The sequence below is a fragment of the Rhinatrema bivittatum genome, chromosome 12 (genome assembly GCF_901001135.1).
Source record: "Rhinatrema bivittatum chromosome 12, aRhiBiv1.1, whole genome shotgun sequence".
In the NCBI taxonomy this organism is placed as follows: domain Eukaryota; kingdom Metazoa; phylum Chordata; class Amphibia; order Gymnophiona; family Rhinatrematidae; genus Rhinatrema; species Rhinatrema bivittatum.
In genome coordinates this window covers 8,939,291-8,966,848 of record NC_042626.1, presented here as the reverse complement: position 1 = coordinate 8,966,848, position 27,558 = coordinate 8,939,291, and the positions used below count along the sequence as shown (strand labels likewise).

The 27,558-nt window shown below is 43.4% G+C and overlaps 1 protein-coding gene across 4 annotated transcripts in view; it reads right to left on the bottom strand.

The window, feature by feature from the left end:
* Positions 1–27,558, bottom strand: part of TAFA3 (TAFA chemokine like family member 3) — a 128,714-nt gene that overhangs the window by 73,396 nt on the left and 27,760 nt on the right. For 2 of the 4 annotated variants that reach the window (XM_029573401.1, XM_029573403.1), the window contains exon 2: positions 2,141–2,229. The exons of 1 other annotated variant lie outside the window; for it this stretch is intronic. The gene's annotated coding sequence lies outside the window, so the exon portion shown is untranslated. Of the gene's footprint in view, positions 1–2,140; positions 2,230–18,288; positions 18,934–27,558 lie in introns of those variants that run through there. One more of the 4 variants, XM_029573402.1, reaches the window with a different exon arrangement.

The window sequence follows — 27,558 nt, the reverse complement described above, 5'->3', positions numbered from 1 at the left end:
GGAGGATGACCTCTTCCCACTGTATATGAGCTTTGTTGGAGAGAAGAGAGCTATGCACCAACCCTAGACCCGCCTCACAAAATGTCCACGCACTGCACTCCTTACCGTCAGTCACGCGTCTGGAAAAGGCTGTGCTTATGAGATGGGGAACTTGTTCCTTTCTAAAACTAACAGCATCAAACTAGATAGGAAAAGAGCCCTTTCTTAACAAAGAAATCCACTCAGTGATGAAGTCTGGATTTTCAGGTGTTAGTGCATGCAGTATTCATAATAATGCACACAGGCTCCAACAAATGGCTTACATCCATTCTCTAGAGAGATTGTTATTACTGATATTATTAAGACCAAAAAAGCTGTATGTGATATGGGGGTGTACAGACCAAGAGAGGGATCTTGGGGTAAAAGTATCTCACGATCAGAACATGGCGAAGCAATGTGACAAGGCGATAGCTAAAGCCAGAAGAATGCTGGGCTGCATAGAAAGAGGAGTAACCAGTAAGAAAAAGGAGGTGATGCCCTTGTACAGGTCCTTGGTGAGGCCTCACCTGGAGTACTGTGTTCAGTTCTGGAGACAGGTCCAGAGAAGGGAGACCAAAATGGTATGGGGTCTGTATCAGAAGACTTATGAGGAGAGGCTGAAGGATCTGAATATGTACACCCTGGAGGAGAGGAGGTACAGGGGAGATATGATACAGACCTTCAGATATCTGAAAGGTTTTAATGATGTACAAACGTCAAACTTTTTCCAATGGAAAAAAATCAGTAGAACTAGAGGTTACGAAATGAAACTCCAGGGAGGACGACTCAGAACCAACATCAGGAGAGGGTGGTGGATACCTGGAAAGTCCTTCTGGAGGAAGAGATGAAGATGAAAGCAGTCAAAGAATTCAAAGTGGCATGAAATAAACACTGTGGGTCCCTAAAGGCTCGAGGATGGGAATGAGGAAAACTTGCAACTACAAAACTGCTCTCTGCTTCAATGGCAGGGTAAAAGGGGAACTGAATTTAGACAGCAACCATCGAAGGCCCCGACTTTTGTGATCTGCGGAACTGATGCACAGACGTAAGGGGAAACCCCTCCCCACAAGACTGCTTCTACAGCCAAGTCCATAAGTTAAGCACATCAAGCAGCACTGTCTGAATTTTCAGGAAGGCTCATCACCCAATAAAAACTGTTGCTAGCAGTAAATCTTTATGGGTTATCATAAGGTTTGGGGATAACCGCACGGAGAGGCAGTTGCTACCCTTAAGAGTAACATGGGGGTAACCTGCACAGCGCAGCAGATATTACCATAAGAAGCTTGCTGGGCAGACTGGAATATGTTATTACTATAATACTCTTTGCATTTGTGGAACAATTTCTACTTCTAAAAATAGGATACCTGGATGTAAAAGGGGGCTTAAACACATTAGTGCAGTAGCACGGCAATAGACCTCCATTATTCTAATATGCTGTAAACTGCTTCAATGAATTCTGTATTCAGAAAGATGAGTAATAAATCCAAGTAGTAAATACACATAAATAAACGAATGGAAGTCGAAACTACGACCACCTGACTCTGCAAGTGCAATCTTTCACTTGCTCTACCCCTAAGCTTATTTGGCACCCTAGGCAAACCTTTGGTCATTCACACCTACCACCCTCCCCCCAACTTATCTACTGCCGTCAATGGCTCCAGCACAGTGCGTCCTTCTTTGAAAGTATTGGATTTGGTACAGTACCCCTTTAGACCTCATTGGCCGGATTTTGCTTGCACCCCCAAATCATGGCGTTCTAGGCAACTGCCTAGTTTGCCCAATGGAAGCACCGGCCCTGCTAGGCACCCATCACATTCCATAGTCGGAAACAGGATGGGTAATGGATGGACCTATGGCTAGACTCAGCTTGGCAATTATGATCTTATGCATTCTCAAGGCTGTACATGGGGTTGGAAGGAAGAAACCAGCCTCAAATTGGAAAGGAAACAATTTAAAAATGATTTTTCCCTTTTGTTGATGTTTATCGCTAGATTTTTTCGTTGTCATCAATATTCAGGCAACATGTCAAGTTAGGGGGTGGTTTTTAATTCAGCAGCGATGAGGAGAGCCCTTCTATAATAAGCAGGGTATACACATGCTGCCACTTTATCTCTCAATTTACCTCTTACTTGGTCTTCACAGCTACAGTGAGTACATCCGCCAGTCCTAGATATACTCTGCCTTCACAGCATAGGACCAACATTGGCGAACCTCAAAGCAAAAAGAGAGAAAAATGGTTACCTTGGATTGAAGAAATATTGAGCTCCTGTGTAAAACAGGATAGCCCGTGCCTAAATATGTCAAGGAAACAGCCAATTGGTCATGCAATTTCCAGGCACGTATTTTTGAAAAATATATCTTGCAGATAAATGTTGGTTTGTGGGACTTTATGAAAAGATTATTGCGAGTGAAAGAGATTTGTATTTATACAGAATAAGTACATACTTCAGGCTACAGCATGAAGTTTATAGCCATTTTACAGCGTAGAGTCTTTTTTATTGGTGCATTTCACAGCTGTCTGCAAAATCCATTTTCAAGACCACAAAAGCTCTTGAGGCAGAAGGGACTCAGAAGCGAATACATGCGCATACTAAAAAAAACAAACCTTGAAAGTGCATTTACACCGTTCAAGAGAGTGCCTGGTTGGCTGATATTGCAAGGCCCATAAACCAGGCTTAGGGAGCGGCAGGTGAAGCCACGCTCACCTGCTAAGCTGCAGGTGGACACCATCAATTCACTGGTTGGACGTGGCTCTGCAGCCACAGAATCCTATGAAAACCCAAAGTCTGCCATGCTTTTGCCCACAATGAAAACTGCACAACATTGGCTGGGCCAGTGTTGCTCCAAACAAAGCACAGCAGCAAAAGTGCGATGACAGAATACCTGCAGACATCTACTAACTCATGCAAACTTTTGACTGCTTCTAACAGCATTTCATAGTGCAGAGAGGTGAGCGCCTGTTCTTAATCTATGCCTGGGGCAGGGCCTTCTCTTCACCACTATCTGTAGGAGGGTTTACCAGAGAGCTCCAGGCCATCAGGCAGAGGCTGAGCTGCTCCTGGTTTTGCCCCATTGCATGCAGGGACTTGTAGTTCTGATTTCCCTGCAACCTTCCCAATCTCTTTCTGTTGCAGAAGTGCTCAAAATCAATGCAAAAAAAAAAAAAAGAACCACCACAAGATGCTCCCAAAGTTTGCATGTTTTTCCTACATATCTGTATGCAGAATCATTACAGACTGATGATGCACGACCTTGCAGGTGAATTTTCAAAGGAGTTATGCATGTAAATGTAACATACTATCGTAGCAATTTTCAAAAGTCATTTACCTATGTTAAGTGCACTTAACACATGTAAAACCTATTGACAATTCAATGGCATATACTGTAGCAGCTTTCAAAAGCCACTTACACAGGCAAAGTGCATTTAAACATGTAAAATTCAATTTTAAGCCTCTAAATGCTTTTGAAAATTAGGCCCTTAGGATGATAGCATAACCAGCGAGTGTGCATCATTTTCAGAAACCTTCAGATTGCAACCATTTTCATCAGTCTTTACCAACTTGCAAGGTTCTGGGGATCCCACTCAACCTATCTTAGGCTACTTTCCACTTGTTGAACTAGATAATTGCCTAGGATAGGAGCAATGATATGGCCGCATTGTGCTTCCTGGATGGGTTGGGAAACCTGCATGGAGCAGCAATTGCAACTCTAAAAGGGACACAGTGGGACTGAGTTCTATATGAGAATTTGATCTGCTTTGGGAAAATGCACATAAAATCAATGCTGGGTAGACTTGTTGGACCTTTTGGTCATTATATGACATAATTTACTATGTTACAAGGATTTGTTACTTGTTCTCCTATGCTAGTACTCCAAGTGAGGTACAAATAGGTTGCATCTGTATAATAGAGAAAACAGAGTAGGCCGCATCATGTCAGAAATGGGACAAGGCTGAAAGAGTTAAATAAGTAATTCAGTACATATAATATGGTACACATAATACAGCCCAATGCACAATACAGTGCAGTACAAATTGTCCATAGGGTTTACAGCTGCATGATAGAGATGACAGAAGAGATGGTGCACAGATTAGAAACAGGGCAAGGGACATAGCTGATAAGGTAATAGAAGTAGTGCAGTACAAGGTAATAGAAGTAGTGCAGTACATATAATACAGTATGATATGTAGTACGGAGCAGTGCAGATTATCCAAGACTGGTTGACACATCCAGTAGCTTACTAGCTATGGTGTCGATATGCAGTGCACTAGGGCAGTGTTGTTGATAGTGGGGATTGGGCAGGTAGCCTTGGTGGAAGAGCCAGGTTTTAACAATGCAATGTAATGTTAATATTTTAGTGGCATGCCTGGCCTCAGTTGGGAGAGAATGCCAGAGACTGGGAAGTAACAGGGAGAAGGTGCACTTGTGTGTTTGGGTCAGCTTAGAGCTCTTTAGAAGCAGAGAGTATTAGGAGAGGGTCTGTTTTGGATCTCAATCTACAGGTGGGTTTGTAAGGGCTTAGTCCTTCTAATAAGACAAATTTAAATTATTTTTGTTTCAAATAATTTGTTGTCTAGGAAATTAGGTCAAGATACATGGGTTTTGAGTTAGGTTCTGGAAAGCACAGGGGACATTAACATGTCTCATCCCAAGCTAGCTCAAGAGTAAGTGACATAAAGGAGCCTTGAATTCACGTCCCAGGACTATCCTGAATCTCAGTCCAAAGTACAAACCACTAAACTACCCCTCCCTCTAAAAAAAAAATTAAAAAGTCCCATGCCATTTAAATATAATGCAAAAGTTACTATAAAAGGCTCTATTAAAACACAGCACAGTCCACTTGAAAAGCTGGATACAATTTGCAGGCAAAGGGAATGTTTACTAGCCCTAGGTACTTTGGGGTAATCTACAGGTTAATTAATATTTTGTTTTGTCAAGAATATTGGATCTTTTTGTTGACTGAAAACCTTCTTGGGATACGCCTGAATCAAAGGATGAAAAGGATCAAATTAAATTGTTTTATGATGCATTTAAGTCCACAGTGTAATGCTACAGGGTCACAAGTTTTAGCTAATGAATCAAGCTAAACACTTTTTTTCTTACAGGAAGTTACACAATTGATTGCTAATTAATTCTGACAATCCCAAAATCATATGCACTCTCCTGAGAGCTTCTTTCATTGCTTCTATCACACCATCAGCTGGAACGCTCTGTTTGGATGTAGTGGGTCATTAATTATTTTCCATCGCCTTTCCTCCTGAGCTTAAGCAAAGTCCAACGTACGCTCCTCGATGTGTTGTGGAAGACCTGTTTATATGCAGTCATAAAAGAGCTGAAAATATCAAAACGCAGAGGCGTATGACCCGACGGTAGACCCTGGTTTCACCCAGTCTGCCCCTTTGTTGCTCCTTCTCCTCTGATCCAGTTCCCAGCAGGTCAAGCCCCCTGTCTGAACGTCAGCCTCCGTAGCTGATCGGATGGGGTTATAAGAACACCAACAGCTCCATCAGGCCTTGTTGCCACCCAGAAGGAATTAGGATAGGCAGAGGGGCATGGAAACACGGGCTTACTACTTACACAGCCACAGAATGTTATTCTGCGTAGGTATATCAGATGCAATGTGTGCTCTCACCTAGTGCATGAAGCCAACATCCATCATGATAGACTGAACACACAACAGGTCTCTCTGCACACACAGTACTTTGGAAATGGCAAGTTTTTCTTTGCATATAATTCACTGTATGCCTCTAATTGGTGCTGAAATGCTCTGAGCCATAGTGCTGGTGATAATTTACCTCAGTTTCTTCTCAGATAATTTAGCTAATATCGCATTATATCTTGGTTACCAGATATGGAAGAGGTCCTGGGTGTTAGGTCTCGAAAGAATCTAAACTGAAGAGGACAAGGCCGGAAATGGACTACAAGAAGAGGTGATGATGGCCAGCACTTTTAACATTTTGGGTTATGTTTGGTCCGATATGGAGGGCTGTGGCAGGAAAAGGATGGAGAACTGAGGTAAAAGGTGTTGGGTTGCCCATGAGAATTCATATGCACCTCTACCCAAAGTAGAAGAATCTCCACAGGGCAAACTGGATGGGCATATGTGGTCTTTTTCTGCCATCATTTATTGTTTAGGTGTTTGCTGTATCTAAGCACTTTTGGTGTCTTCAAGCCCCCATCTTCTGTAAGGATCTGTTACAGGGTAGCAGAGGGCCGTTCTCAGCTGAATGAGCTTCAGCAGAGCTGGAAGGCAGCAAATCTTAGCAAGGTTTGCCGCCCTAGGCACAGACAGAATGGGTTCCTGCTGATAAATCCTGGGCTGTTGGTACTTTTATGCTCCATAACAAAGCTGCCACGTAACCCAGTTTCTAAGGCGTCTGCTTTTGGCCATCTCAGTGCATGGTAGAATTTGAAATCCTCGTGTCTTCCATTTGAAATCTAGACTACTGTTTCAGAGTATTCCTGATCATAAGCAGAGTTTAATATCAGCAGGGGAAAAAAAATGAACTTAGAAGTGAAAATAAATTAACAGTCCCATTTAACACCAGCCCCTGGCGACATTCAACATAACATCTGCAGTCATTACATTGAATTCAATCGACCTAATCCTCACATGAACGGTCACAAAAATCTGTCACTTCCTGCATCTTGTCTTCACTATCAGGCCAATGCAATATGAACGCGCTATAAATGGGTGTCCCAACTGGGCGCCCATTTCCCTAATGCGCGCTGGGGCAGGCATAAAATTTGAGGGATTAAGAAGTGTGCCTTTGGCGCCTGGCAATTTTTTGCATTGCAGGGTAATAGCAAAATAGCCTCATCCACATGGCATTTACATGTGATGAGCGCCATTAGCTATGCCTTTGATCGCGCTGATCCCCTTGCTGCATAGGGGGTTATGGTCGCATGTCCAAAACGCGCATCCAACCTCTCGTTAAGCTGGGCACAGTTTATTACATCGGCCCCTATATTATGTACAAAACAGTGGGAATGGCGACAAAGCTTTGAAGTCCAGATGCTAAGACCAGCAGGGCACCTGGTCTGTAAACAGGCCGCTGGAAAGATGGCACGTTCTTATCTGCGTAATGTCTATTCCAGGTCAAAAGCCATAAGCTGAGTTTTGTCACCTGGTATTTTTCATCAGGTCTGAACACTGCGTAGGCTTGTTGCAACCGATGGAGAAATAAAGGCTATTCCTTTCGGAGACTGTAAAATTTAATACAGAAGAATCAGTGTTAGTTTCTGCTACAGACATTCTTGTATGACCTTTCTCTCCCCCTTGTTCAGTTTAGACAAATGGGTCACGTGAATCCCGGTGTCCTGCAGGAGGAAAATCAAGGCAGGTTTCTGAAGATGGACGTGGGCATCCTGAAGTTACATGAGAGAGATCGGGCAGAGACGCGAATGCTGCGGAAAATAAGTGAATCCAATGTATGCAGCAGGACCGATAAAAAGAAGAGAGAGACCGCGTTTCACGGTCCAGATGAAAAAATGAGAGGTTTCAGAGCCAGAGGGGAGAACAAAGGTTCTGTGAGGAAGGAAGGGAAATTGATTACAGTGACGGGAGTTTCATGTTTGCCGGGATTTAAGTTGATCAACAAGTCCATTAAAGCTTCCCCTTCTGCTCTTGCACCTGTTCACTCTTCCTGCGTCTTAGTTTTGAAAAAAAGATCACAGTGTGAAAGCTAAATGAATGGAACAGTCCTCCCTCTCCCCCACTGGAAGACGTGGACAAAGAGCATCAGAATTCAGGGAGGCCTGGGACAAGCACAGGGAATTCCTTGGCATTGAGGCGGCAGGAGCATAACCGACGTTCACTGCAGGACAGGGAGATAAGATGGGCCTAAAGGTCATTATCTGCTCTCATATTCTCTCTGTCTCGGGCTTGAACACAGGGAGGGAAACTTTAAAAGAATTATGCACAGGGGCAGATATGCGTTTACATGGCTGCATGTAGTTTTGCCATAGTATTTTCGTATCACATACCTGCATATTATAAAATGCACGCATATTTGCCCCAGATCATGGGCATGTATATACGCAAACATGCAATTACTTGAAAAGCACTGAAGCCACGCATTGAACGAGCGGACTATACTCACTTATTTAAAAGAATATACACGCGTGTATTTTACGCATGAAAGTAAACTATGAGTCACGTCTTCCAATTTTAGAAACATGCGCGTATCAAGGAAATTAAGCAGTTTACCAATTAGTCCATCAGTTCTCTCAGTCCTCCTCTGGGTCACTGAGACCTTCATGGTTCTGAACGTCCCCCCACCCTGTCAGTACCGCCCAACAAACACGTTTAAGATCACTTGCGCCAGATAATCAGTAGGCGTAAAACATACAGCAGTATGCTGGCAAACTGACGCACGCAAGGGTCTTTTAAAACAGCAACCTTTGCATATAACTATTGGTCCTGCCACTTTCTTTATTTTTTAACGCATGCGTGTGTGCACACAAAAGTAAAAATGCACGCCCATGTCGGATGCTTAAAATAACAACACTGCATAACACAATAACTTAGCAAATACCAAAAAGTTTGTAAATTTTGATCATTCTGTTAAACTTCCTATCGCCTTTTCTGCTCCCAGTTGTGTATTTCCCTGTTTTTATTGTAACTGCAACGTTTTTTTCTTCTTTTGACACCCCTTTGTTAATTGTAAACCAGCATGATGCGATACCTATTGTGAATGCCGGTATAGAAAAACCACAAGTAAATAAATAAATAAAATACAGAACATGCAAGTAGCAGCTACTTATGCGCATATATGCTAATGTCTACACGTGAAACGTTTTGAAAATTCGTCTTTTAGGATTCAGCCAGTGAAGCTCTTCACTTGGGCCCTCTTCCATGGTGAGATTTTAACCTATAACTGCCCACAAACACACTGGCTGTGGTCCGCCCCGTGACAATGGCACTAAAAAAATATTCCCTGCAGTCTGTCATTAGCTCGCAGAGCAGATTTCAGCTGCAGTGTTACTCATCACTTCTCCCAGAAGTGTTTTTATTAGCAGAAACTATTCAGTGTTGAACTGATAAGCATAGCTTAGCAATGTATAATGCATGCTGAGAACTCTGCTTAGGGTTGCCACCGTACCCAGATCAGCCTGAAACAGCACAGAGAGGAAAATCAGAGCCATATCTCCCTGCATGCAATGGGTCAAAACCAAGATCAACCTGTTCGGGCTGACCTGGGTGAGGCAGCAACTGTAGCTTCGCTATTGCAATGCCCCATTCAGCTAGGAGCCTAAAGGGATCAGTCATCAATGGAAGGAGCTGAAGTCTTGTCATTCACTCCAGACACTAGGACCCAGAGCTCTGCAGACGGCTCTGGAAGCAACCTCTCGCAGATGGCCATGTCAGTAAGGCTATGAGAGTAACATCGCCACATGACCGCCTGGATCACTCAGGCTATAAGTTAAAGAAAGACTACATATTAGTACTAATTTACTGGGTTTTAGGGTACAGAGTTTACAACACATCTATGAGCAAAGGGATAGAGGTTAAGTGACTTGCTCTATGCTGCACAGTGAGCGGTCAGTAGAAGATCTGGATTCACAGCTCGGGGCACTGACCCCTGCTCGGCACTCCCAGTTATGTGCGACTGACTTAGGATAAAACAGCAGATGGACTAGAACGGCTACGTCCATCTGCTTGTGAATGCCTGGCAGACCTGGGGAAAAGTCTCCTAGGATTTCCCTTTTACCTTTCTCCTTAAAATTTCAGATTATTCATACATACAGTGGAACAGAGGTGGGCAACGCTGGTCTTCCAGGGCCCCTGACTAGTTACGGTTTCAGGATGACCCTACTGAATATGCATGAAATACATTTACATGCAACCGAGAGCACACATGGAACTCTCTCTCTCTCATGCATATTCATTAGGGATATGCTAAAAGCCTGACCAGTTAGGGGCTTGCTCACCCCTGCATTAGGGGAACTTCAGAGCCCATTCTGCAGTCACTCGAGTCCCCAACCCAAATCTTTCTTATCAGTGCCTCTGACCTGGCTAAACTGCTTTTTTTTGGGCTGGGCATTTCTGTGCTCCTGTTTCAGCGGTGCCAACGTGAACCGTTTCATCTTTCTGGCCACTACTGCTCGCTCTCAAGGGATAATACAAGGAAAGCAGCTGAAAAGAACAATGGTTCCCATTCACAAAACCCAGAAACAGCTCCACCAGACATCTTACAGCAAAAAAAGGATGAAAATCTGCATTTACACCTGAAGACACATCTGAAAAAACAAAGCCACAAGAGACCCGAGTAAGTAGGAGGAAGCAGCAGACGCACAAGACGTTCTCATAGTTTGAGGTCAGGGGGCAGGTATGGAATGATTTGGGGGAGAAGCCTCGATTTAAGCAGGATACATCTCAGAGCGCTCTCCTTTCCTGGGAGATTTGTCTTCTGGTCCTGACATAATTGTGCCCCCCAGTCAGATGGCAGGATCGTGGCCCAGACCCTGCACTTGGATCTTGACCAAAGGTAGGAGACTGGACGTTTCCTTTACCTTGTAACCTTGTAAGGCAGCCTGAGGCCGGCCTCACTGTACAGAGCTTCCAGGTTCATTGTGGGAGGCTGAGGGGGATTAAGCTTTCAGGCCTGTGTCTCACAGCACCTCTCTCTCTCGTTTTGTTAATGCTCCCTCCTTCCCTACCCATCCATTTCGTGGCACCCCAGTGGTGCTTTGGTGAGAGCTGTGTCCAGAGAAACCACAGTAAACAGCTGTGAACAAGATACTGAATCTGTCTGTGGCGGACAGCCCCTCTCCTCCTTCAGTATTACTGCAAAAACAATTATTTGTTTTAGTTTACAGGAAGTCTTAAAATTCAGCATTTTTATCCGGGAGTGGGTATAGTATGTGAGTTGATGCGACGTCATTGGCATTTGTTTCGCTTACATCCTGCGTTCATCGACTCTCCACGGTTCGCATTTGCACGTGGCTTTAATTTACGTGATAAGCTTGTCTACTAGGATTTTCAGGGAGAACTGGTTGTCTCTCCAGCCACAACAATGGGTCACACACCGTGCGGCCATTGCTCGGTTTCTGTGTCTTCATTTACGATTACGACATGCCTCTACCTGTCAAAGTAAAGGGGGTCATCTATCTTATTAGATGCCCCCGAGACAGATTTTACATTGGGAAAACTACTCATGCTGTGTTCTCATGCACGGCAGAACCCTGGAGTTGCCTGAAGAATGGACGTTTGACCGCTCCGATGCTACCACACTGTTTGGAAGTTGGACATGTTTTTTGAAGACCTGCGGTTTTGCGTCCTAGATGTGCCATACCACAACTGACGTGGGGGAGATTTCTCCCGCCACCTTTTACAAATTGAGCAACGATGGATTTATCCACTACAAACAAACAGTCATACCACTTGGGTTGAACACAGATTTGGATTTTTCAGTAGTTTTGTGATCGGTGGTATTTGTTGCACTTTTAAGTTTCTTTGCACTACAATTTTTGTTAATAAAGTTTCTCTGGCTGGGATTGCCAGATGACGTCATTTCCGGGTCTGGACCTTTTTAAAGGATTATTTGTGGCCGTGTCAGTACGCCGTCCCTAACTAATGGAGCTCAGCCCCAGACAACTTCTTTCCACAGATAAGTCCCCCCGATGAAGGCGTTCCGCTCTCTTATGTCATTGTGTGCTTGTCTCATTCTGTACTATTATGCCTTTGCAATTCTGAAAAAAAACAGATGCTTTAAAAAAATGTTGTGACTCTGATTTGTTTGGCACCTTGCGTGGCCCAAGGGTGAATGCTGGAGTTGTCCGGGGAACCTCCACAACCTGGGAGGTCTTTCACGTACACCCAGTTTGCTGACGACCCTACCTTACAATTAGCGCTGTTTTCTAATTGGTCCTTGCTAACCCGATCGCCTTTAACAATTAGGTTTCCACTGTCCCTCATTTGTTTGCTCCAAAGTAGTCAATACAGGCCACAAGTATCTGGCAGATCTCAAAGAGCAGATCCCTGTCTCTCACTGTCAGGGATAAGCAGTGGCTTTCCCCAAATCCACCTGCCGAATTATTTATGGACATCTTCTAGAAACTTCTCCAAACTTCTTTTAAACCCATCAGGAGTAACGAGACCAAAAGTTTAAACTCGATAATGCCACCTCCGATTCCATCCATCCCGGCCGCATGTCTCTGAGTGTTTATTTAGCGGAAGGTTTTAACTCCCTCTCCTCTGGCTGGGTTGGCACATCATCGTGACCTCGGTGGGGTCTCAACAGCTCCTCCCCCGCCCCCATGTATTATGCAGGTTTCTCAGTCTAAACCTAAAAGGCCAGGCAGGGACCCCTCTCAGCCCGCAAGGCCCCCTTTCTAACCCCGCTGTAAAGTAGTGTGGAAGCCCACGCGTGGCCAGACTGAGCATCCTTCAAGAGATTGTTGCAGAATATATAAGACAAGTCCCAGATCCTGGAGGCCTGATTACAGGTTAAATGCTCGCTCACTGAAATTACAGAAAGAAAAGGAGATGCTAACTGGCAGAGCTGAGAGGGGGAAACGTGTGGGCAGGTTCTCTTTCAAGGTCACTTGTCTAACAGGAAAGCAGATTCCTAGATATGTTTTTTTTTTATTGCAATATATTTCTGGTACTTGTAGCAATTTTATCAGGAGCAAACAGGAACAGACCCGCAGGGCCCTGCCAGGGGCCAAGGGAGTGGAGGGAATGAAGCACACAGGATGCAGAGCAGCATGGGGAGAGAACAGGTGAGATTTAGGCTATTCAAAATCAGAAATCACGGGCCAGGGTAGAAACGGATGAGGAGCAGTAATCCAGGGACAGGGTGCACTGGTGCAGTGGAGCACTGAGGGAAAAGCATCAGCAAATCCAAGCAATGGATGAGCGAGGCAAAGAAAAGCTAGGAGGAACGAAGGCCAGGGGAGAAAAGTGCACTTTATCCTGCAATGAATGGGCTGAGATACACTGTAGTCAGAGTTACACACATTCCAGATGTTTTAAACAAGGTAGCCAAAACCACGCCTCTCAACATTATCTTAGAGAAAACAAGTCGGGTTCTGCTCATTTTCAAAGGAGCAAGTCCAGTTCATCAGATCAGTTCAGTAAATGCTATCTGGACAAACTGGAGTCAATCACTGCCTACGCATGTTTCATTAAAACAGGGAGAGTAATAACATGGATGTCGGAAGATAGGACAGAATTAAACAATAACAGAAATGGGAGATCAAGAATCAACCAATAAGTTAACAAAATTACAAACTATAAATTAACATAAAACAATATTTTAATGTAACTTCTCATTTCTACTTATACGTTAATTGGTTTCCCCATGTTTTAATGTAAACCGGTACGATAAGACCTGGTCTTGAGTGTCGGTATAGTAAAAGAAGTTAAATAAATAAATAAATAAATAAATGTTTCAGAAGCTGTGGAAAAGCTCCAATAAAGAGCATTTCAAAAAATCTAATGCAAAAGGCTGAATTCTCTCTGTGCCAAGCCACTGCTGGGTGCATAAGCCTAGGTTAGCAGCTTTTCAGGAACAGCTCTGAAGTCTCCCCTGCCTTCTAAAAATATTAAGCATTTCCCCCCATAGACATAAAATAAAAAACAAACCCTTAATACATCAGGCCTTTAGTCAGCCTGCATAGTCCAGCTCTGAGTTCAGGCTATGACAAAGACTCTTAATTCATGCCTACATCTGCCACAAAGAATCAGCAGGGACACTCACACTGTGTCTCTGTTTGATTCCTTTATTAATATAAACGCACACACATGCCTCTCGTCATTACTCATCTGTTAGGCAAAACCCCTCACTTTAAACAGCGATCATACTGGGCATCCATCTTTCAATAAATCAGATCTCATTATAGCAAAATCCGATGTGGTGAGGAAAAGAGAGCATTGTGCTGGGGAGAGATCCGAGCCTTGCTCTGTGATGTCATCTTGGCAGCAAGTGCATTGTTTTGTGTGTAGATCAGGGGTACTCCCAAACGATCATCATCATACTGCAATATGCATGGATGCAAAGTTTGACATTGCCCCTCTTCTACACCTCTCTGGTCGTTCACCCTCCAAGCTAAGAGTGGAATGTGTGATGAGCAAGTAAGAGGGGTGGTGAGGATGACTCTACATTTAGCACAAACTATTAAAAAATGGAACAATAACCTTTTGTAAAACATTGAAAAGATTGCAATATACTGTTGTAAACTGTGCTTAGCATCATGAGTTCTCTGGCTACTTAGAAACAGAAGCAGAATAAAGGTTGACTTAGCACAGGTCTGATGAACAGCGAGAGTAAGGGAAAAAAAAAAAAGTGACTTCAACCTCAGCTTCTACTGCCAGGCATTTGTCTCTGTACACTAAAGGAAAGAAGTCCCCTTTAAGGCAAGGCTCTGCACTTTGCTGCAATACCTTCTCTGTATCTAAACTGGATCCCAAACAGAATAAGCCAAGTTTAGAAGCCTACCCAGGAAGAGAATGGGATCACGGCTGGCCTGGTGGCACTCCACTGATTCTTCCTGATTTGCGGGTGTTTTCTGCCCTACTCTGTAGTCTTTAAAACCACAGAGCCAGCACTCTCTGACCTCTCTTGCAAATCCGGGGCCCTACTGTTAGTATGAGGTAAGTGATTAAAGTCTCTTTAAAACAAAGGGTAGAATTCTGAACATTTCTGAAAGAGATGATGCTATACAGCTGGAGAGCGAGAGAATCAGCGGATGCATGAGGGAGTGTTTCTTTACCTACAGGACGGTAGGTGCCTGGTATAACCTTCTGAGTAAAAGTGGTGGAAAACAGTCCTGGGACAGAATTTAAACACGCTTGGGACTGCTATCAAGGGAAGGGATAAGTGAAAGATGGGGGAGGCGGGGGAAGAAAGCCAGATATTGCTTAAGGTTTATGTAACCTAGAATGAAGCTTGCATCTCCTTAGCTAAAGCAGTGCAGGCAAGGGTAAGTGGAGAATGGGAGCACTGAGAGGAGAGGATCACCTTGCTGGTGGCTGGAAAGAAAGAATCAGTAAGTACTGCTTGGAGACATTTTTAAAACTTAAAAGTACTGGGGTATATTATTTAACTGTCGCCGTGTGTTTTGTTTTAAATAGGTAGTCAGAACGGCAGAAGTTTGCGTGCTTGTATTTCCCACCTCTCCCACTCACCCCTAGCTCATCTTTTAATTTATAGGCAGGTGTCACTTTCACACTTAAAAAAAAATCAGCCTTTTAACTTTAACTCAGAAATTTCCCACACCTTATCAAGCGTTTGATCATTCCTTTGTAGGTTACTACCAGATATATAGTGAATACACTAATACATTTAAAGGAACCTAATTGTATGCTATCCTACACCCATAGCAACCTAAAACTTAACTAGGAACTGAACAAATTTAAGATGAAGGCAGCAGTCCAGCAGCAAGAGGGGGGCTTCCCAGTCTTTTGCATCGAGAGTCACATGTATGATTTTTACCCAATGATGAGAAGTTGTACATGTGCACTTAAAGAAGATAAGGCCATCACGGAAAGATTAAACAATTTATTTGCTTCAGTATTTACTGAAGAGGAATTTTGAGAGATACCCATTCCAGTGAAAGTTTTCAAGGGTAGTGATTCAGATCAACTGAACCAAATCACGGTGAACCTGGAAGATGTTATAGGCCTGATTGACAAACTGAAGAGTAGTAAATCACCTGGACCAGATGGTATACACCCCAGGGTTCTGGAAGAACTAAAAAATGAAATATCAGAACCATTAGTAAAAATTTTTAACCTATCATTAAAATCATCCGATGGCCAATGTAACCCCGATATATAAAAAGGGATCCAGGGGTGATCCGGGAAACTATAGACCGGTGAGCCTAACTTCAGTGCCGGAAAAAACCGTGGAAACTGTAATTTATATAAATAAAAATGTAAATGTTCGTTTGTTCAAAATCTAAAATCTCCGAAAGTTCTTCACCAATTGCTTTGAAATTTTGACACAACGTTGCATTCGAATACGCGCGTGTTTTTATATACCTATATCATATAGATGTCGCACCTGTGACAGGTAAAAACATATTTTGGAAAAACAGCGCCATCTGTTGGACGTAAACGCAACACATGTTATCTACAATATAAATGGGCTCTGACCGATGGACCGCAAATGCGCAGGAGAGAGCAGCTCCACCACGCATGTGCGGACCATAGAGCTCTGCGCTACGTGCTGGGTGTCACAGAGGGGAGGAGGAAAGGGCAGACGAGTCGCCGCTCCGAGTAACGGCTCAGCCCGTTCCTCCGCCGCTGGGGAAGGGGGGAGGGAGTAGGGACTGCCGGACAGTTACACACAGGAGGAGGAAAGGGTAGAAGAGTCGCCGAGCCAGTCCGTCCACCGCCGGGGGAGGGAGTTGGGACGGCCGGAGCAGAGCAAATGCAGAAACGTGCGCTCTCTCTTTTCTTTCTTTTCCATTTAACCAGACTGAGCCTCAGCAACGCGTGGCCGGGTACAGCTAATAAAGAATAAAATCACAAAACATTTAGATAGACAAAGGTTTAATGGGCCGAGCCAACATGGATTTATTCAAGGGAAGTCTTGCCTTCCAAATCTCCTACATTTTTTTGAAGGGGTGAATAAACATGTGGACAAAGGTGAACCAGTAGATGTATTTGGATTTTCAGAAAGCGTTCAACAAAATCTCATATGAGAGGCTTCTAAGAAAATTAAAAAGTCATGGAATAGGAGGCGATGTCCTTTTGTAGATTGCAAGTTTGTTAAAAGATAGGAAACAGAGAATAGGATTAAATGGTCAGTTTTCACAGTGGAAAATGGTAAACAGTGGAGTGCCTCAGAGATCTGTACTTAGACCGGTGCTTTTTAATATATTTATAAATGATCTGGAAAGGGTTATGATGAGTGAGGTGATCAAATCTGTAGATGACACAAAATTATGCAAAGTAGTTAAATTTCAAATGGACTGTGATGAATTGCAGGAGAACTTTGAGAGACTGGAAGACTGGGCTTCCAAATGGCAGATGAAATTTAACGTGGACAAGTGCAAAGTGATGCATATAGGGAAAAATAACCCTTGCTGTAGTTACACAATGTTAGGTTCTACCTTAGGAGTTACTACTCAGGAAAGATCTAGGCATCATAATGGATAATACATTGAAATCATCAGCTCAGTGTGCTATGATGATCAAAAAAGCAAACAAAATGTTAGGAATTGTTAGGAAGGGAATGGAAAATAAAACAGAGGATGTCATAATGCCTCTGTATTGCTGCATGGTGAGACTGCATCTTGAATACTGTGTGCAGTTCTGGTTGCTGCATCTCAAAAAGTGTATAGCTGCACTGGAGAAAGTACAGAGAAGGGCAACTAAAATGATAAGGGGCATGGAACGGCTCCCCTATGAGGAAAGGCCAAAGAAATTAGGGCTGTTCAGCCTGGAGAAGAGACGACTGAGGGGGGGATATGATAGAAGTCTACAAAATCATGAAAAGACATGAACAAGTTAATGTAAATCAGTTATTTACTCTCTCAGATAGTAGAAGGACCAGGGGGCACTCCATGAAGTTAGCAATTTAAAACAAATCGAAGAAAATTCTTTTTCACTCAGCACATAGTTAAGCTCTGGAAATCATTGCCAGAGGATGTGGTTACAGCAGTTAGTGTAAATGGGTTTAAAAAAGGTTTGGATAAGTTTGTAGAGGATAAATCTATAAACTATTACAGTGATTAATAAGCAGTAGTAGCTTGTGATCTATCTAATGTTTGGGTACTTGCCAGGTACTTGTGACTTGGATTGGCCACTGTTGGAGACAGGATGCTGGGCTTGATGGACCCTAGGTCTGACCCAGTATCTGATTTCTTATGTTCTTATGACAGAGTGAGGGTTATATGTTGCATTTTTGGGAACAGGTAGTGATGATTGGTATTGGTACTGCTCATGGAGTTTCAAATATTGGGCTGGTCCAGTCTTTTGTCTACTTATTTTTAATTCAGCAATACCAGTTACAATAATGTACATCTCTATGTGGTGCTGTGGGTCCACGTTAAGGAAAACCAGAGGAGAGCAGATGGTGAAAATGTGTTAATATACATTACAAGAAAGGGTTACAACAAAAATTAAGTTTACAGCTAGCATCATAGCACCCAAATGGACCGAGGCATGACTGACCAAGTATTACAAGCCTCCACTTTCCAGAAAAGGAAAAAAAAAAAAGAGAGAAAGAGAGAACAAGGCTGGGTGGTAATGTCGAAGCAATTAAGAGCCCTGGCCCTGTTATAAGAGCCACTCTGTGGATGCCTTCCTGTAATCTACCTTTGCAGATGAAATATCCAGGCAACAGCTCCGAACTGGGTTACATCAGCAGGTGGGTGGCAGGCGGAGAATGATTTCCCGTCAGCATTCTTGGGACTCTGTCTAAACACATATTCCTCAGGCCCCAGATGAATATTACTGGGCAGAGAGGAGGGCGCAGGTTCGCAGCCATGAATATTTCTGAGCTGCTCAGACACCACTTCAAGGGGGGTGGGGGAGGGGGAGTGTGGTGCTCAACTGATGAATAAAATCAGCATTTTAGATTTGCTGCTGCTGCTTCCTTTTTTTTGGCTCCAATTCCCACATAGATTTCCGGCCCCATTTCTTAAAAAAACAAAAACCTGCTACCACACGGAGATTGTGCCCCAGCTCAAGTTATGAGATGTTTGGCCCTCGGTTTCTGTTCAAATCATTTTTATGAATAGTAGAAGGCGCGCGGGTGTGTCCCCCCCCCGACGCAGAGAGACTCATTGGGGGCGTTTTTCCCCGCCTTCTGCGGTGCCGAGCTCTTTCCTTTTTCTGTTTAAATGAATGCTCTCTGCGCTCCCTTTCTTTCCTCGGAATGGTCTCCTCCTCATGCTGAGGCTCTGCTGCATCTTCAGCGTAAAATACTCAGCTACATTTCTTGTTGTTTTGCCCCTGGGGACCCTTTTCCCAGCAGCCTTGGGGGAACCTTTGTGCTGCAGGGAGTCGGGCGGAAGGCAGCGGGCGTGCACCGCCCTCCACCTGCTATTGGGTGGGGCACATTTAGTCCGCCCCCCAGGAATCCTTCCGGGGCTTGCAAACCTTTACCTGCCCCATTGCAGCAGGAAGCAGGAATCTGATAGAGAAACATGCAGTACAGCCCTTTAATCAGCCTTCAGAACAGAATTAAACAACGTCATTAACAGTTGCTGTGCCCACCCTTCACTTGCAAAAGAGACTTTAAGAAGAGCAGGATAACAGGGGGGGGGGGGGTCTGCTTGCTGCTGGAATGTTCAGTAATTTTTTGGCCTTGAGACAATTTCAGCGGTGGAACATCACCAAATTCTGTAAAACCTTTGTGGGCAGTCTTGCCCCATCCCTTCTGAGCCCAGCTTTCACTCTGACCTAATTTTTCGGCAATCCACTTTTTCGTAATAAAGGTTGCTCCATCATCACTGCACCTCACAAAACGCAACACACTTAAATACAGTCAGTCTGACACTGTTTTTCGCTATCGTACATTCCAGCCATAAATAATAAATTTAAGTAATGTGTAAGGTACCATTAAATTCCAAATTGAATGGCCTACAAAAGGGTACAGAAATTATATTAAGGGGATAAACTAGGGGGGGGGGGGGGAGGCAAAGGTTATGCAACGCCTGGTACTTGGTGTACTGGCACCAGGCACAAAGAGTGTAGGAAATTTTCAAAGCCACTTACCCACAACAAATACCCTGTTTTTTGCCCATAGGCTGTGCTTTGAAAATTAGAGGGCTATGCATGTTGAAGTGTGCATGAAATCCATTTTGTGTCTTATTTTTAGCTGCGGTGGGAAGAGGCTTCCCAGGGGTGGATTAAGCACTTACGCGCGTACTTCCAGCTCCTGAAAGCGAGCGCACAAATCTACACGAAGGGAGTTGCATCTGCTGAGGATGTGCACTCACGTACCAGGATAATCCACAAATTGTCAGACTTGACCTATGCACATAAATCTGCTTTGAAAATCCAGGCTACAGTGTGCGAATACAAAGAGTCCGAAACATGGCCATGGCACGTTCTAACATTTATGTATTTGTAAGATGTTTAAATTGTGTGCCATTGTTTTAATATTTTTACTGAATTAAAATGTTTTTAAAGCTTTTATGGGTATTATTTGCAGACAAAACTAAACATTTTGTTACTTTTCTTGTGCGTTTTCTGTTAGAAATGATACAAAACAATTTAACTAACATTGCTGCTGCTTTCATGTCATTTTAAAATGGCAACACATCCTTACTGCTCCCTGGAGCCATCCAGCCAGGACACACAAACAAGGCATGCGATCCAGAGAACACATTTAAGAGATAATGCTCTTTTATAGGGTAAGAAATGTTGCTGGATGGACATCTCAGCAATATCAAAACACTGCTGCCAGCTTCCCTTTCCCATCATAGCAATGTGGTCTCCGATTCCCTTATCGTTTGCTGTTATTCTTAAAAACAAAATTACTGGCCAAATCGACAGATGTGGCTTAATGGGGATGGGAGGGTGGGCGGGGGTGCTCATTTCATCTTCCACACTCATTTTAGGATGATCCTATCCAGCTGAGGAGGTAAAATCCATTTTCCAGGGAAGGAGCAGATTTACCAATGGCCAGAGTAGGCAAATGACTTAGGGGCAATCACCCGTCACTTGTTTTCCATCAGCTGCCAGGTTGTCTTATCTGAACAAGTTGTGAGAGGGAGGAGGAGGTTGCAGTCGGCTGTCCACATGCCCAGTGTCCTAAACATGCAGCTGACTTACCAAACATGCCACTTCTGTGCCTATAAGCATTCTTAAGACTAACAGTTTACACAGAAATCTAGGATATAATGACAGATAAAGACCGAAAGACCCCTTCCAGTCTGCCCAGTTTGATTCCTGGTGCAATGCTGTACCATCCAGTTGAACGCTAGCTTTCATTTCCTGAGGCAATTTATGTAGCTTTGTAGATTAAAATTGCCCATTCTGTTTTTCCTTTTCTCCAAAGTTCAGGGAGGGGAGAGGAATTTTGCTAAGAATCTCCCTGACAAGGCAAAGAATACAGCGAACCCTTATTTAAAATAATCCCCACAAAAGAAACCTGAAACCAGATTCTAACACATTTCAGATGCATCTCAAGACTATTCATTTTCGGTTTAAAACTAACTAAAACCCAGTTTCAAACTGGTTTTGCAAACAAAGTTAATGGCGGTCTGGTGTGATAAACCAGCATGGCAGCCCATAAGATTAATCAGTTACTCACCTTGCACCCCACCGAAGCTACTGTACCTCCAAATCATCTCCCTCTAATGTGGCAGATATGGAAAAGAGTTTTATACAAAATCTCGGTTTCTAAATTGCCACAATTAAGGGAACCACATAATTGCAAACAGTATTCTCTCATTGAGCTCTAGATCTGTAATACCAGTGCCATCAACAGAGCCTTAAAATTAATACAGGTCTGTGCGCTCTTTTAAATAAAGTAAATTAAATTGAAAGTAGTGAAAATCCCATGAGAAAAATAAGCTTTATGCCAATTGTAAAATGATTGCACATGAAATCTGAGGCAGAGAGCTAACTTCTACTTCAAATATCCAGAGCTTGCTTGTTCTATTGAACTCATAAATCATTTAATATCCTTTCATTTAATAAGTCGCAAAGTATCATCTGCAGCCCAAATCCTGTATGTCTAATATTTTTGCCTTATCAAAAAGGAAGAGTGGAGCAGAATTCTGTTTCATCAGGAAGCAATGTATGTGTAGCCTGGAACAAGAACTGGCATGCCAGTTTTTTGTACAACCAACCATTTGTCTAGTTGACTGCCTGAAAAGTGGACCGGAAACCCACCCCCCACAGCATGCGGTATAAAACAAGCTGCCACTGGTTCTTTCCTAGCCTACTGCAGTGAAATGCACATGGGAAAAAGATTCCATGGTGTGGACTGTGGTGGATTGACCAGTGCAGCAGCAGAGCACTTTGTGCCAGCATCCAAAGAAAGTGGGCAGTCTGGCACAAGAACAAGGTTTGAAATATCCACAACATGTGCTAGGTTCTTCAGCAGGTTTCTTGTGCTGGACAGCTCCCAGGTTACCATGGACGTCTTGTTGCATGAACAGCATATTGACAGCCAAACCGGGAAGGCGTGTGCGTGTGGGTGGGAGAGGGAAGAGGAGGAAGGAATCATGTGGTATTTTAGGCCTTCAGCTCACTGATACTAGAGGATATAATATATCATAAAATAGACAGGGAATACCATGTCAGTCTGGAAACAGACATTTCTAGCAGACTAAAGAGTAACATAGTAATGAGGGCAGAAAAAGACCAAAATGGTCCCATCTAGTCTGCCCAGCAAGTTTCCCAAGGTATTAACTGCCGCTGCGTGCAGGTTACCCCAAAGCTTTTTTATTTATTCCCATCCTCTAGCCTTTAGGGATCCTCAGTGTTTATCCCATGCCCCTTTGAAATCCTTCACAGTTTTAGTCTTCACCACGTCCTCTGGAAGGGCGTTCCAGGCATCCACCACCCTCTCAGTGAAGAAATATTTCCTGACATTGGTTCTAAGTCTTCCTCCCTGGAGTTTCAAATCGTGACCCCTAGTTCTACTAAATTGTTTCCAATGGAAAAGGTTTGTTGATGACCATGGATCATTAAAACCTTTCTGATGGTCTGTATCATATCACCCCTGCTCCTCCTCTCCTCCAGGGGATACATATTCAGGTTCTTCAACCTCCTCATAAGCCATTCGAATAACACTTATTAGGCTAGTGGATGTTTTGTAGCTACTTGTTAGTTGTTAAAAAAAAAAAAAAAAGCTAACACAATATAAGATGAAATGGAGCTTCTAATTAAATTTTTTAACTTTTTATTTAGCAAATTTATTTATTTATTTAACATGTTTTGTATACCGTCATTCGGTTTCGCCATCAGAACGGTTTACAGTGGTCCTATTAGGTAAATAAATTTACATCCGTGTGAGGGGGGTTTAGGTAGGGCTGGGGGGCGGGTTAGAAGTTAAGTTCCCTCTGAGGCACATGGAGTGGCCTCAGAGGAAACGGGGAAAGCCATCGGGGCTCCCTAGGGCTCGGCGCACGCAAGGTGCACAAGTGTGCACCCCCTTGCCAGGTTGCGTGCACAAATGTACGCCCGTGCGTATCTCTTAAAATCCGGCCCTTAGGCTATTCGCAGAAAAGCATCAACAGAAGTTTCAAGACATCAGGAAAGTATTTTCTCGACATATCAATAGAAGAAACTGTAGGAGATGGAGGAAAACTAATAAATCATAAATATTTACTCTTAAGCTGGCTCTCCACAGTTTCCAGTCTATTATGCAATATCTGATTGTCCTCAATCAAAGTTGAATTAGAAGCAGCCAGAAATTCAATTTTATCTTCACATTTCTTCTCTATGCTTTGTCAAAATTTTATCTTGAATAGACATTTTCTCCGATGCCACTTTAGAAAAGTCACACAGTGAGAGCTCCATATGAGACACTAAGGCCCACCCATCCAGCAATGAAACATCCATACGAAGGTTGTGGCAAGGAAGCCAAAGAAAACTGAAGTGGGGTCGGGAAAGGAGGCAAAGAGACCAGGGCACTAGAGAACGTCTCATCCCTTCCTTAAATTAGTTCCAAATTGGCTGAGCTTACCTCCTGCAGTCCCGACCCTGTCAAAAACTCACCCCCTCCTTGGAAGCTTCAGTTCTAGTTCCTGCAACTCCAGCAACAGCAAACTCCTCTGCCACCATCTGTTGTGCATCAATGCCATGCACCGCAGGTCCTTGGATTGATGCATCAGCCACACCATACTGAAGATTAGGAGGGGGACGTCTATCATTGAAGCTCAAATAGTCACCAGCACTCCCCAATTCCTCCTGCTGACCAGCACATGGAGGCATATATTGGAGGATATGGGTGGCAAAGGAATCCATGGGTCCCACAACTGGATAAGACATCTTGAAGGACCTCCGTGCCTCCTTTTGCACTTAACCATCCTAACAATAAGAAATGCACATGCCCAGAGCTTACACTCACAGCATCTGCTCGCGCACCATATTGCTCCCCCTCCTTGAAAATAAATTTTAAAGTTAATCAATAAAGAGAGAGTGTGGCTCTTTCAGATTACGTTTGTGACTAATGCAACTCACAGCACACCAAGGCAGCAAAATAAAAAAATTGTCTTCATTAAATTGTGATGTTATAATAAATTTGTACTTTTTAAAAGTTTAGCATTTGTTAAAGACATGAATGCGCAATGAGCCTTCTCTAGTGGCAGAGGTCTTAATGGCGGGAGGGGGCAACTCTGCTATTACCCTACAACTACTTTAGTTCAAGTGGAAAAATTCCTGTTTTGGTTAGCTCAAGCTACAAAATTTAATCTAGAACCAAAATGTCAGCAGTAACAGTCTCGGTTCAGATCTATTTCTTTCTATAGAGCATAAAAAATGTATTTTGCATACTTTCTGCCTCTCAGTGCAACCATTGCTATAAAACATTGCCAAGAAATCAAGAAGTGTAGTTGGCCAAACATTTGCCATCTGATCACAACTTTATACTGCAAGGAAAACAAAGAGGGTCTCCAAACCTTCAAAGGGGTAACCTCCACAAGGTAGTAGATTGGAACCAAGAGACTGCAGGTCACTAGAAGCCAAATGGGTTAATGGTGGCAAGAGCACTAAGATCTAGGCAATCTCATGTTGGGGCAACAACCTCACTAGTTTTGGTAGGATATAGAGGACTGAAATATTGGATCAAGTATGGAAACTTGAATTTTTATCTACCCCAGATGGCAGGGAACCAAACTGAAGACATTGAAAACTGACTTAGATAAGGAGTGACATGCTACAAAGGGTCAAGCTTTTGTGGCTGGCAGCTGGGACATATCCTTAGTAGGGGTGTATATTTTAAAACATGAAAACTGTAACAGCTTAATTACATATCTGAAAGCAAAATGAAAAGAAAAGCTAAGAACATTTCTGTTTTCCTTTCCTTTTTTTTTTACTGCAGCCCCTGGCCTGCCACTGCAAGAATCATTTTTTAAAAAGTTAGTCCTTAGCTGGACATTTCCTATCCCACCCCGCTCTCCATCTTAGTCCATCCATAAAGTTGTAGAAGTTGAAAATGGGCAGGAGTTGCTCCTGTCCCACCAAGCTTTCGTTTCAAAATGGCGCCAGCCAGCCCTGAAGTTGTACAAAGAATGGGAGCTGGCAGGGCAGAGTTCGTTCCTGCCTCATTTAGACTTCTACTACCCCATGGAAGGGATAAGATGGGTTCAGGGAGGGGGGGGGGGAATTATTTTTATTGTGGTAGCATTTGGGGAGGGGTGAATCCCGGCTCCTTTCCTTTGTTTTTTATCATTGAAACAAAAGTGAAAGAAAATTTCGTTTTCTGTGCATCTCTCTAATCCTTAGCAGTGTGGAGCAGACTTGGTGGATCATTTTGTCTTCCACTGCTGTCTGCTAGTTATTGAACAACATAATACAATAGTAATTACCAAATGGAGCAAGGATGGATCACTCTCATTATCTATCCCTGGTCGCCATGCATGACTTCTGGCTACAGCTTCCATATTCATGATGCCTGGAGGTGTAACATGTAGAAATCACAACGTATCTGATTATCCTCCACTGGAGATGATGCCACAACATTCCTGCGTCCTTTTATAGTGAAAATTGAAGAGCAATGAAAGACACAAATATTTTCCTCTCTAGTTTGAGATAAAACCTCATCCTTTGATTTCATCCTTGCAATATCACTGGCATGCAGGAGTGGTTCTAGCATTGGCTTTTAAAACCAGAACTTCTGGTAGTGGTAGAATACTGAACTCAACAATTCGGTGGCAATTGATTTCCATTTCGGGTCATTTTCAAAGATCTCACGGGCTTCCTCCTTGAAGCAGAACTCCTCCACGCATTCCCTCTCCAGGTGACCCTGCTTGGTCTCCTTGAAGCTGCCTGTAGTGTGGGAAGCCAGGCAGCTTCGCAGGCCAGCAGAAAGGCTGCAGCAGATAGGGGAAGCAGAGCGTGTGAAGAACAGTAAGAACAAGGCGAAGAAGCAGCGCAATATTAAAGCCAAAGAATGCAAAGTGATGCCTGAGCTCAGAATTGTGCAAGCAGATGGCAGCCAGTAGAGCAAGCTGGACCATGATGGCAGGCAACAAGGTGAATCTAAGACACAAGTCTTTGAAAGTAGAACTAATTGAGTAATATGTCTTAAAAAGGATCACTCATATTTTGGGACTGATGCAGTATTGTGTGCTCAGGCTAGCGCACAGCTTAACAAGCAATGGGACGTGCATTTTGGACACGCTAGGCTAACATTCGATACAATAAGAGGATTAGCGCATCCAAACTCACGCGTAGCTAATAGCGCTTATCACATGTAAAAGCCATGTAGATGAGGCTATTAGCTATTGTACCCAATGCAAAAGATTGCGTGTGCCCAACACACACTTTTTAAGATGGCAAGTTTAACACCAGCCCCGGAGCTCGCAAGATAACTACTGTATACCCATAGGATGTACTATGCTATTCAAAACTACCCAGCCCAAGCAGCCTAGGCTGCATTTTAACTGATAAGTCATTGTTTTTGTAGCTCTTTTAGTGGCTTTCCTGAAACACTGGGAGCAGCCATGTTACTAAGGGCACAGAGTCCCTTGCACATGGCTGGATCTAACCGGTCCGTCTTGCTGACGACGTCGCAAATGCACACTGTGCAATAAATGCCAGAATGTATGCAAGACAGATGATAACCCCAATAGGCTTACTTTTCTCTTAACTGCAGGGAAGTAGCTTAAAGAAATGCAGATCTTTAAATGAGGCAAGCGTATTACTCTTCATGCATTTGAAATAGATTGCAGAGTACATGGTTAGTACAATTCTTGTTTTAATCCTAGACTGCTAGTCCACATGTACATCAAAGTACTAGCCAGGAAAGGGCCGATGTTCACACTGGCTACAAACTCTGCTGGTACTTTATACCCAGAGAGATTTGGCACCTGATTTTCGGTGGGTACTTTTTTGTTTTTTTGCTTTGAAAACATGCCTAGCATCCAACATGCCTCCCCTTAAAAATGCGTCCCTGGGAACACCTTCTGTCAAGGCAACTGAGAAGTATCTGCACTGAGGGAAGTCAGAGCTTGTTTAACCACACAAACATCACTTTAAGGGACCTCCCTATATGCAAGCAAGTCCATAAATAAACTGTTTCCCTTCCCCCAAAGAGTTAATTGGCAAAGCCTTGCTCAGGAGAAGCGGCTGGCATTGTTGTGCTGACTAATATTGACCCTCTACCAGAAGGCTGGTGGCTGAGTGATTTATTCCTTTATCTTTACAAACAAAAACCACAGACCCCAGGAATGGGCCATTCTTCTTCATTAGTTGTAAACCTTCAAGCCGGGCCAGGCTTTTCCCTATTATTCAGAACCACCTGCAAGTACAGAATTCGAGGGGGAGGAAACATAACACGATTTCTTTCCTTCTATTTTACACGCCTTGCACAGCACCTAAAATAGACCACCCTGGTTTTCTTATCACACACAGCAGCCTTCCTGAGTTGGTGCATCTTTTGCCTCTTCTTTAGCCGTATTC